The sequence below is a fragment of the Coffea arabica genome, chromosome 10c, assembly GCF_036785885.1.
Source record: "Coffea arabica cultivar ET-39 chromosome 10c, Coffea Arabica ET-39 HiFi, whole genome shotgun sequence".
Taxonomy (NCBI): Eukaryota; Viridiplantae; Streptophyta; class Magnoliopsida; order Gentianales; family Rubiaceae; genus Coffea; species Coffea arabica.
In genome coordinates, this window is record NC_092329.1 from 31,850,326 (window position 1) to 31,860,289 (window position 9,964).

Here is a 9,964-nt window from a genome sequence, read left to right on the forward strand (position 1 = left end):
ATTGGCTACTAACTCGGGAGCGTATTTGGAAAGTTAAGTGAACTTCCCCTCATACTCTGCTACAGTAAGGGTTCCTTGTTTTAGCTTAATAAATTCGTCCTCACTCTTTTCTTGGATTAAGGGTGGAAGGAATTTCTCATTAAACTCCCTCGTAAAGTTATCCCAAGTCCAAGGGGTTTGAGCTCTTTCCTATTTTTCTTTTATCACATCCCACCAAGCACGAGCTATTCCCTCGAAAGCAGAAAAGTTCGCTCGCCTATCCTCAGTGTAATTTAGAGCGGCGAATATATTGGTCATCCTCTCTAACCAATTCTTCGCTACTTCGGGGTCAGGTTCACCCATAAATTTAGGCGGGTTAAACTTTAAGAATCTTTCCAGAGCTCTATCCTCCCCTCTATCCTGGCCCCCAGGTTGGTTGAATAGTCCAGGACCCTGTCTCTCCGCTAGACGTTCTACGATATCAGTCATCTTATTGATGGCAGTAGCCATTTGGTTACCCTCAATGTTTTCCTGTCCCTGGGTCGGTCCAGTTGCCGATCCTTGGTCATCCCCCTGAGGTTGGGCCTGTCTAGACGCTCGCCCACGGCCTCGACCACTCCTTAATCCTTCCATTAGTCTAAATGTCTACGCAAGAAATAGATTAATTTAAGTGGAAGAAGAGAGAAAAAAAAAAAGAAGAAATATATCAAAACGAGAACCAACCAAGAAAGCGTTGAAATTAACGATAATTTACATTCATAAGCATGTCAAGTTCGTACAATTAGCAAGTTAGGGACAATTCACAAAAATATAGCACATAGGTGCTCAAAAGTATACTTTTAGTCACAGAAGACTAAAGTAAGAACAAGTGCCCCAAAAGTAGGCCACACAAGCATGTAAAATACAATGGCCTCAGCACTCGCGTCACCCTAACTAGTCCTAGTTGTACTGGTCAAAAGTCAAAAGGGGTCAACTACTAAGATCCTAGTCCACAGCAGGGCTATCAGGAGGAACCTCCTTCTCGGGATCCTCCTCGGGATCCTCCTCCTCAGCATCAGGAATCACCTCAGCAGCGTCCTCAACCAATCTAGTAGCATCAGTCAGGATCTCGAAAGCCCGGTTACGGACATCCCGTCCTAGCCTAGTGAGTCGAGCCCTAGTATCCCGAAGCTCCTCATTAACCACTGCAGATGTGGCTACCTCACCCGCAATTACCTCCTCGAGTTCCGCGATCCGCTCACCCTGAGCGCTAACCATCTGCCTAAACTCGTCTACCTCAGCCTGTAGATCGCGGTTGGCATCCACCAACTGACGACGCTCGTCGTCTAGGGCAAGCACTAGATGGTTCGGGTAGGCGAAGGTCAACCTACACGAACATCGAGGGTATCTATCATATGGTGAGTAGCGTACTCGAGCTCCTCCCGCTAGAGCTCGATAGAAGATAGTCCTAAGAGGCTCATAATGATCATTCGTATGGCCATTCTCGTTAGCTGTCGGGGCTCCATTTCTGTCATCCATCCCTGCAAAATAATAATACTTTTCAGGTTAGAAACTCAAATCACTACCTAGTTCCAATATCCTGCAATGCATGCCTAACTTAATCGTTGGTCCATCCCAATTGTCACTTGAGGTAGGACTAACTTAGTTGCTAGCTCGCCTAAAGTATCACTTAGGGTATGATTAAGCCATCCCATATCGAGTCTTAAAGGTAGAGTATCTAATATGTCTCCCATATAGACCTCTAACCTAGTGCTCTGATACCAACTGTGACGCCCCCACATCTCCCTAAGGCGAACCAAAGGGTATCCGCGGGACGCCTGCCCAGCTCTCTCCAGGACTCAAGCAATTCCATTCAACTTAAAACCAAACCGAACATTTCGAAGAGAGCAACATAAATACAAATAATGCGGAAGCATTCAAACTTATCAAGTCACTTAACATGTAACCAGTACATCGGGTAATCATAATACGACTTAAATCCTAAATACACGTCAGGGCCCAAATTTTACATTTCAATTCTAAAAGTACAACCCAAACCAGGGCATAGCCAAAATATAGTAGAAATCCTAAACAAAAGGACAACGAAGGGTTTCTCCATACTTTCCCGAGATTCGGTCCTGTTAAGGAAAACAAAACTATAGGGTGAGCTAAACGCTCGTGAGGCCAAGAACACACATGCAAGCACATTGTTCAAATAGCAATCCCAAATTTATTACATAAAACCGTGATATTTCAATAATCAACCATTCGAGCAGGAAAAGTAATCAGAAACAATTCAAGGATATAGTAGCTCTCAGGAGCTAAGTTCCACTCGCTCTGTCGATGCCATTCGTATACCTTCCCGCGATGACCCTCCGTCAACCGGGTCGGTATTTCCATTCCCGTAGATCACCACTTATTTCCCTCCGTCCACCGTACACCTCCAGGGCCCACAAGTCATTTATAAGGCGATACTCCACGAGTATGCCAAGCAATACCTCTCATTAGGTCGAGCTTATATATCTCATGGCTCGCCCAGGTTCCCGACCAAGCCCATTGCCGGCTCGAGTCCAAGGTCGGCCTATGAGTTTGGGCGTCCCCCATTCTTTTGAAAGTCGAGGAAATTCACTCCAACGACGTATGTAGTTATAACATACCATTGCATTTCATTCATTCGAAATTAGAACGAGTGTGATAAAGTACACACCCGCCTTCATTTTTAAAATCTCCAACAATTACAACAAATAAGCAGGTACCAAGGATTCACACACTTGACACTCACCGAGCAATTCAATAAAAATTATTTTCTGGAAGTTCAAGTGTCCACTATAAGATCCTCTTGAAGGTCTCCTTGTGCGCCTGGCAATTAATAGTGGATAATCACTCAAATATCCCAATTATCAAGGAAGATTGTACACTAGTACAATCCAAAGAATATTTCACAAAAATGAACCTCAATTACTCGTAAATCGAGGTTCAACTTGCATTTCATTAAGTACAATATTATTTGAGTTTTTATCATGAAAATCGAGGGCAAAACGTTTGAATAATACTAAGAGAATTAAGAGTTTTGGAAAAACTCCTTTGCCTTGAATATTGAAAATTTTCAGTTTTATTATAAATCTTTGAAAATTCGTATCTCTCTTGATATAAGCCCAAAATTGGAAAACTTTATACCATTGGAAACCTTTTGGAAAGTGTTAAAAGTTCTTAGAAGACACTTTTCCATGAATCTAAGTGGAAAGTACTCAAAAAAGAGCTTGAAATCACTGTTCCAGAATGTTCAGGATTGAGCTGGGGTTGGTTTTTCGCTAACTTTGGAAATTTGGCAGAATTCACTCGTTGCAAACTAGCCTTTGAAATTTATAATTCAATTAGAGATGCAAGTAAGGTTTAGGGAAGAACAAGCGAATTGAGAATTGGAGTTTCGAGCACCGAGATACGGTAGCTCGAAGTTGGGAAAATTCAAGTCTGGTGAACAATTTCCAGATTTGAGTTTCCAAAAATTGGAACCTTAGCTAAGTGTCAAAACGAACTTGGATTGGTATAAAAGTTTGCAGTATGTTACTCCTATATGAGAGGTACCGCTCTATCAAATTTCAGGGAAAAATACATTCGGAAAGATAGTTAATTAATCATCCAAAGTTCAGGAAAATTTCTAAAGCAACCTGTCTTTTGACTTCATTTCCCAATTCAAATCGTTTAATCAAGAAAGCTATCCAACCATGGTTCACTTGTGAAATAAAGGTCTAAGATACATCCATGATACCTTTGGTAAGTGTTTAGCATCAAGAACTTCAATTAATAAGATCGCTCCCAGGTTTTGTCCCAAACCAGTCCAAGTATTTCGGTTTTTCCAAAACAGGGCAGTCCTCTTGTTTTGGTCACAACTCAGTCAATTTAACTCAGAATGGGGCATGGTTTATGTCGTTGAAAAATACATTCATATAGATATAATATCACAGAAGAAATCATTTCAAAATTTGGCACCCAACTAGTTCAAAATCGGGCATCAATTTGCTGCCTTATCACTTCATTCCAGTTGAACAGAGCAACAGGACAGCGATCTTAAAACGTTTGGTTCGGCTCGCTCACAAAGAATCAGAACGTTCTATTATCTCAAATTAATGCCTGGAATGTCTAGTTTCCAACGCCACTGACGGCACATGATTTCGACACCCGAGGACGGAGTTATGGCCGAAACACCACTGCTGGTCAGAGCCATACGTGAACAGTTTCCAGATTTGCTAGTTTCACAAAAAAAATTCATTTGCCCAACCAAACCTCATTATTTTTCAATGAAATTTTTCACACATCTAATACGTCATATAAACTTCAGATTCAAGCCATTAGATCATTAAAAATTGGCCTTAAAATGGCCGAACAAGGCAGGGGCAAAATCGGAAACTTTTGCTTCTTGCACCCAATGAAATTTCTATCAATTACACACCATTAATCCATCATTTTAACCACTAAACCAACAATATATCCACCATCAATCATCAAATCAGCAACAACCCAAGAGTGGAAGTTCATAGAGCCCACTTTCACATTTTTCTAACAATATCAAGTCATCAACTTTCATGCAAGTACTTAGAGATGCATATCTACTACTATAAATCAAGTTTAAGGTGATGGATCATGTTATACCTCCTTAGTGCTTTAGATCAGAAATTTTCATCCTCAAGAGGCTCCAAGAAATCGTGAAATGCAGCCCTTTGGTTAGCTACATCCAACCTCCAAGTAGTTTGCTAGTTGCTCTACAAGTTTGGTGAAGATTGGTTGGAGTTTTGTGGTTGATTTGGTGAAGAAATTTTTGAAACAATGGAGTTAGAGAGGAAGAGAGGGCTGGTCGGAAATCTTGAGAAGGAAGAGAGAGAGAGAGATCAGATTTTTAAGCTTCCAAGAGAAGATACTAACTTGTGGCCACAAATCACCCATTAGTCAACTCACATTAGGGGGCGTTTGGAGCGATTAGGGCTCGATTTCTCGCGCGTTTGGTTTACTAGTGCACTAAACCTCTAATGCACTTATTTTCATGTAAATATTATTCACTCTTAATTGTCCCGAAATAAGGGTCTAAAGCCCCTCAAATAAAGTCACGCGTGTGAAAACGCGTACCGTCAATTTTAACGCTATAACGCGAAACTTCCGAGAAATTCTTATAACGATTGTACTACTAACCATCACTTGAGTATTTATTCATAAGATTACCTATTTTAGGACAATAGTACAAGTCTCCAATATTCCAAGCTTATTGTGCTCCCACGCTGTAAAATTTCCGAGCACTATTCACTATTTTTACTAAACGCACTCCAGGAAATTAATTTTTGAGACGAGTCACTTTAAAAATATAACGAAGTTATATTATCATGTATTTAGGTCTAATAAGACTAGAAAATATTCCTCGTGGTAAAAATCCTATTAAATAATTTATTAAGCCATAAGTTAGGCTTAAAAATAATTGTTTTTACGAGTCCTCACATCTTTAATTCTTCTTGTACACCTGTATCATCATCTTCACCACAACTCATGAAAATGTCACCATTAGATTAATCAAAAGTAATGTGTATCGCCTCCTCTATAACTAGTGTTCTACGATTATAGACTCTGAAACCTTTTTTGTTTTCACAATATCCCAAGAAAATTCACTCATCAGATTTCTTGTCAAACTTTCCAAGATGTTCCTTGATGTTCAAAATGAAACATTTACAACCAAAAACTTTAAAGTAACCAACAACAGGCTTTTTGTCAAACATGAGTTCATAGGAAGTTTTGTTCAAAATTGGTCTTAAGAGAACTCTGTTCATGGTATAATAGGTTGTGTTTATGGCTTCAACCCAAAAATACTTTGGTAAATTGCATTCACTAAGCATGGTTCTAGCAGCCTCTTGGAGAGTTCTATTTTTTCTTTCTACAACTCCATTTTGTTGGGGGACTCTAACTATAGAGAATTCATGTGTAATGCCATTGTTATCACAAAAATTTGGAAAGCCACAAAAACGAAATTCAGTGCCATTATCACTTCTAATTTTGATAATTTTCAAGCCAATCAAATTCTGAAATTTAGTAAACAGTGATACGAAGTTCTTAAAAGCATCATCTTTATGTTCAAGAAACATCACCCATGTATATCTGGAATAATCATCAACAACAACAAAACAAAATCTCTTACCACCAAGGCTTGTAGTTTGTGTAGGACCAAACAGATCAAGGTGTAAAAGTTCTAGTGGCTTTGAAGTAGAAACACATTTCTTGGGTTTAAAAGATACCTTGACTTGTTTTCCAAATTTGCAAGCATCACATATCCCGTCATTTTCAAATCTGATTTTTGGGAGACCTCTAACAAGATCATTTTTTGAAATTTCTTTTAACAAATCCATATTGAAGTGACAAAGCCTTCTATGCCATAACCATGGGTCCTCATTTGCTACTTTGAGACATTTGAGATAGGAGGAATCAATTTTTTCAAGAACAACTACATAGATATCATTAACTATTTTTCCCTTGAAAACAGTATTGAACTTTGAGTCAAATATGAGACATTCAAGCTTCTTGAACAATACAAACAGGTTCCTATCGCACAATTGGCTAACACTTAATAAATTGTAGCTTAGATTGTCAACAAGAAGGACATTGTGGATAAAGGTTTGACCATTCTTACCAACATCACCAATATCAACAGTTTTGGCTTTGTTATCATCTCCAAACGTTACCTTTCCACTTGCTTTTGGCTTGAGTTTAATGAATTGTGATGCATCACCAGTCATATGTCTTGAACATCCACTATCAATGAACCATTTTGATTCTTTAGCAATGTTATCCAGGTTCACCTACACACAGACCCACAAGATAATACTTGGTACCCTTTACATGTTGGGTCCTTGAGAGTTAGGATTATGTCTAACCATCCACATGCATCTCATGCCATTTCTCATGTTTTTCTTAACATAACAATTGCTATTCATGTGACCAAATTGATAGCAAAAGTTGCATACTGTTATTGGATCAATCAAATGAACAGGTTTAATGAATCTGACTTGCCTTCTCCTATGGATAGTAAACTCATTTGCATTTTGATTCAGCCTTATTTGATGAGTGTTAACGTGAGGTTCAGTGTCATTCTTTTTAAGACGGTTCTGTTTCATATGATGCAACAATTGACATAAATCATCCATCCTTTTTCTTAGGTTGCATTGTTCACTTCTGACCATGTCACAGAACTTTTTCTTTTTGTTAAGTTCAGCAAGCACATCAGTTTCAACCCTTTTTAGGTTCTCATTTTCATGCTTAAGACACTTGTTTTGTTGAAAAAGATTTGCATTGTCTTGTATTAGAAAGTTAATTTTCTGCTTTAGTTCCTTGTTTCTAACATAGAATTCTTTTAGGCTGTTATGCATTTTTTCTAGGAAAGAATTAACATCAACATCAGATTCACTATCACTATCAGTTTGAGAGTTGCACTGGGTTACCTCTTCATCTCCAATGGCCATGAAAGCCACTTCGGCAGATTCCTCTTCTTCCTCAACTTCACCTTCTGAGTTGCAATCATTCCAGGTGATCTGGAAATTGTTGAACTTTGGTTTTCGTTCAACCTTGTTCTCCTTCTTTTTCTTCATTGGACACTCATTTGCATAGTGTCATGGTTGGCCACATTCGAAACACTTATCAGTCTGCTTCTTGTTGAACTCCAGTTTTCCTTTATTTCTGAAGTCATTAGACTGATTTGGAAGGAATTGCTGGATCCACCTTTTCTGAATCTTTTGTTGTTGAGTATTCTTTTGAAGCCTCGTGTGATGAGTGCAATATCACTGCCATCACCTTCCAAATCATTTCCATCCTGTGAGGCTGTTTCATCTTCGTCTTGTGACGCTTTCAGAGCAATACTCTTTCTTACCTTGGTGTCTTCTTCATCCTGCATCTTAGATTTAAGTTTCAGTTCGTAAGAAGTTAGAGAGTTAATCAGAGATTCAATGGGTAAAGTATTCAGATCCTTGGCTTCCTCAATGGCAGTCACTTTGCTTTCCCAATCCTTTGATAGAGCATTCAGGATTTTTCTGTTCTTCTCACCTAGAGAGTACTCCTTCTCAAGCACCTCTAAATCCTTGATCAGATCATTAAATCTACAATACATTTTATCAATGTTTTCATGAGGTTCCATCTTAAAAGATTCATACTTAGTGATCAGAATGGATTTCTTTTGCTCTCTCACATTCTCGCTTCCCTCATGGATCTCTCTAAGTTTATCCCAAATTTCTTTTACAGATCTGCAGCCTTTGACCCTAATGGACTCATTTGAGTCTAATGCACTGTATAGAACATTCATAGCCTTGGCATTTAGAGTGAGATGAGTTCTATCTTCAGCAGTCAACGCACTTCTTGTTTTTGGTCTCGGCTTATGAGTAGTTTCATCAACAATAGTTGCGTCATATGGACCTTCATTAACAATAAACCACAACTCAATATCAATGGATTGTAAGAATATAATCATCCTTTCCTTCCAACTCACATAGTTTGATCCATTGAACATTGGAGGTCTAGTGATAGATTGCCCCTCAAAGAACATGGCATTGTTGGTTGTCATATTTACTCCCAAGCCGATTGAGCTTAATCTGTGAGAACCCGTAAAAACCCTAATCTTTTCCGAGGGTTTTATTTCCTTTAATAGCATGTTTTCTGCATTTCCTGGCTTAGGAAATTTTCCTGAGAAATTTTTATGAGTAATTATAGTTTTTAGATGATTTTTCTAGCCTTGGAGAGTTTTTGAAAAATTAAGAATATATCATGGACGTGGGACCCACTAGTGCGAAAAGTTCGGAAAAATTCGGCCAATTAGGTTAAATTCCGGATACTGTGTGAAATTTATTGGGTGTTAAGAGATAAGTAGAGTATGTGAAATGATTGATGTGAGAGGAAAAAGAAGGGATAGGAATGCATTAATGGTAGTGCCAAGTGCCACCATTTCATTGGTTTTGACTTAAGATTTACTATTCCATTTTTTTGACTTTTGATCAAATTGGTTAAATATCGTAAATTTAACCAAAAATCACCATTTTCTCTTACCATTGTGGCCGGCTCTCTCTCTTGCAAGAAGGAAGAAAACTCTTCAATATTTCAAGCTTCCAACTAGCTCAAATCAACCAAACCAAGTGTTTAAACTAGTTTCTACTCCATACAATCTTACCATTTGGTGTTAGTGGTTAGTTTGGTGAAGTTCTTGAAGAAGCTAAGGTGTCCTATACCTCTACCTCTCTTGGTTACTAGGTGAGTGGTGTGTGAATTCCCTCTTATACTTAATGAAGCTTAAGTTATGCTTAGTAGTGGCTAAAGTGATGATATTTGTGGTTTATTTCTTGGTTTGAAGTGATTTGGTGAAGTTTTTTATTTTTTTGAAGAATTTTCTGGTTTAATATAAATGTGATGTTGTGGTCATCTATGATGGTTGATAATGAGGGGTAATGACTCTAGTAGGTGTGAATTAGTGATAATTGCAACCAATTTTGGGTTTGGATTGAAATGAGAAAAGTTAGGGTTTCATAACCCCCTTTTCTGTCCGGCTTTGGATCATAGGGTTAGAGTCCGAATTGGCTTTTGCTCAAAACATGAAAGTTGTAGGTATTGATGAGATTGAGGTGCCTGTAAATTTTCAGGTCATTTGGAGTAGTGTAGAGTGAGATATGTCGATTTTTCTGTTGCTGTTCTGGGTTGATCAGGATGGCAGAACTGCACTTGTATTTGGCTATTTTGACTGGAATTGCTTTGGATTTGGATGTTGGTATTTTCTGATGAAATGTAGCTGGATGTCTTAGCTACCATATTCCTTTGGAATCAATGCATTTGGACCTGTATAGACTGAGTTGTACGAATTACAGCATAGTGTGATTTGTAATCCTGCAATTACGGTTCTGGTTTGGTGTTCTGCATTTTTGACCTAGTTGTGCTAGGATTTGGACTGAGTGGCCTTCTACATTGTTGTAGCCCTGTATTTTAGCTTCGAGATGGTGGA